Source organism: Bidens hawaiensis, unplaced genomic scaffold, assembly GCF_021521415.1.
Source record: "Bidens hawaiensis isolate Kalapana, Puna unplaced genomic scaffold, B.hawaiensis_p1.1 tig00045319_1, whole genome shotgun sequence".
Taxonomy (NCBI): domain Eukaryota; kingdom Viridiplantae; phylum Streptophyta; class Magnoliopsida; order Asterales; family Asteraceae; genus Bidens; species Bidens hawaiensis.
The window spans coordinates 89,291-92,313 of NW_027498050.1; the positions used below are offsets into that span (position 1 = coordinate 89,291).

The following is a 3,023-nucleotide window of genomic DNA, read 5'->3' on the forward strand; positions in this document are numbered from 1 at the left end:
ACGAGCATTTTATTTACTTTAATTTGAGTATGATATTGTTATAGTTTTATATATTAAATAAATTACTATGTTGGGTGTTCACATTCAGTTTTGACAGTCTTATGTTAACTCGTGAGTCCAACCGTTAGTAACATCTTTTTGACGTCGAAAACCAAACACTGAAACCACACCAATGACCGGTTTTAAGGGTTTAGATCAAACCATGAATACCAAATACCCGGCAAATCGCGTGGGCACCCGTCTAGTAGTAGATAAAGTCCAATCGCATACATGCGTTCGACCCAATCCGTATCAGTAGCTTTCTTATAACCGTATTATAAATACCATAGTGTCTTGCTTAGTTTAATAGTCTTTAGCTAAGTTGTTATTTTAGTGTGTGTGTGTTTTTTTAACTAAGTCTTGTAGTTCCCTGCTTATTTAGTGAGGCCTCTAGTTTATTAAAAAAAAGTGTCAAATCTTTAACCACACGGTTCAAATGGAGTGCAAAAACATTTATTTTAGGATTTCAGATAATTTGTGTCCTTTGGACGCAAGACGAAATTCATAACCTGTATATTTAGTTATATGTGGTTAATAACAACCTTAAACTATTGTTGGAATCTAATCCCCTCAAGATTTTCCCTTGTATATTATCCACAGATCTTTTGGTCATACAATTATAAAGGATATTGTTTGATTTGATGTAAACAACTAGAATGATCCAATGGATTCTCTGTTGATAAAAACCTGCATCCCCGCCCTCCTCCTCCTTCAATTTATAATCGGAATGCTGGTGTGGGTGCCATGCAACTCCAATTGATGCCTAACGATCAGGTGATATGGTTTGATGCAACGACACTCGGGCCCTCAGCTTTAAAATTGCCTAATAAGGGAAACTGTCCGATTAATATAGACGTAAAAAACCAGCCAGATTGTTTCGCTCATGCTGTCGCTTACGACTGGAAAACAAGAAAAGTTAAACCCATTGTGGTATGCTTCTAGTTACATATATATTGCCAAAATACGAGGAGAGTTCATTAATTATTGTTTGATAAAAAAAAATTATTTAGTACACAACACACGGATTTGTAGTAAAACTGAGCTTCAGATGCATTAAAAAACTAAATCGAAAAGACCTACATTTAATCTGTACTAATCAAGAAAGATAAAATATCAAAACCCAAAACCAATATTAAACAATCCTTTATTTTGGAGCATTACATATATTCCTTCCAAATGTGAAGGTCTGCTTATGTTTATATATGGCAGTTGTCAGGTGAACCATGGTGCTCATCAGGAAACTTGTGGCCTAATGGTAACATGGTTGCTACTGGAGGTACCTTCAGTGGTGTCAGAACTATTAGAATGCGGCCTAAAGATAATCTGAATGCCAACTTCATTGACCGAAAAAACGCCCTCGCTGACAACAGATGGTATTGTGTATATGTACGTTATAATTAAGCGATTACATATGTGATACATTGTATAATCGTACGAATCGATATTGAACTGTTCACAGGTACGCAACTAACCAAGTTTTGCCAGATGGAAGCGCGATAGTCGTGGGGGGACAGGAGGCCTGGACCATTGAGATCGTGCCACCATCACTAGACTTCAAACCCAAGAGATTCGACTTGCCTTTCCTGAAACAAACATGCACCCCGCCTAAGGGAATATACCGGTTCATCGAGAACAATCTCTACCTGTTCGTGTTCTTACTTCCCGACGGAAATGTATTCATTTTTGCCAACGACCGTGCCATCAACTTAAACCCGTTAAACGGACAGGTTCTAAAAGAATTTCCAGTGTTGCCTGGGGGGTCTCGCAACTACCCTGCTTCCGGAGTCTCAGCCTTCTCCCACTAAAACTCTCGGATGACAATTCACATCCGCTTAACGTTGAGGTTGTCATTTGCGGGGGTAACAAGCCAGATGCATTTGAAGCTGTTGATGCAAAGCCTATGGAACAAAAGAATTACGTACCTGGGTTAAAGGACTGTCATAGAATCCATCCTATGAATCCAGGTGCAAATTGGGAGAACGAACAAGAAATGCCGCACCCGAGGGTCATGGGTGATCTTTTACACCTTCCAACCGGAGATCTCATCATGCTTAACGGCGCAAAAAGGGGTACTGCTGCTTGGGAGAATGCCATAGATCCTAACTTCACGCCGCTCATATATTCTCCATTTAAGCCTATGGGTCAAAGGTTTAAAGAAATGGTTCCGACAACAATTGCTAGAATGTACCATTCCAGCTCAGCATTGTTACCGGACACAAAGATATTGGTTGCTGGGAGCAACCCACACCAGTTCTACACTCACAATGTCAAATTCCCGACCAATTTGCGAGTCGAGAAATTCTCACCTCCATACTTGGATCCGGCACTTAATAAAGATAGGCCTGAAATCAATGTTGCCCGTACGGATAAGGTGTTAAATATGGGGCCATGTTTAAGGTATCAGTCACATTCAAAACTAAAATACAGTTAAACCTTGGTGAGGCTAAACTAACCTTGCTTTATCCGCCATTCACAACTCATGGTTTCTCCCAAAATCAAAGACTGATTGTTCCTCCGATTAAGGGGATTGCGAATAACGTAATCTCTGCTCTCGCACCACCATCGGGAAAGATTGCGCCTCCTGGGTACTATTTATTGTTTGTGAATCGCCTTGGTGTTCCTGGACAGGGTATTTGGGTCCATATTGACTAGGAAATGATGTTGTGTTGTTGTAGCAATAGAAATTTTCTAGAGCTTTGGTATATATCATGTTTATAAACTTGGTTTAGAGTGATGAATCATCAAGGGGCATAATAGGCATTCATGACCTTGTAAAAACGAAACATGTAACTTCTATAGGTCGTAATACTAGTTGTGAAATAGTCACTAAAGTTTACTTAAATAATTACATTTATAAAAAATAACGAAAATTACATGGCACAGTGAAGAAACACTAAGTGAACCCTGGACAGATTATAGATAATCTGGGGGTTAAGTAATGTTTCCCACGAGGATGAGATCTAGCAGAGAAGGTTGTTCAGGGG

At 39.4% G+C, this 3,023-nt stretch overlaps 1 pseudogene; it reads left to right on the forward strand.

Moving 5' to 3' along the window:
• The first annotated feature begins 765 nt into the window (after positions 1–765).
• On the forward strand, positions 766–2,790 carry LOC143595549 (putative aldehyde oxidase Art an 7; annotated as a pseudogene).
• The last annotated feature ends 233 nt before the right edge of the window (positions 2,791–3,023 follow it).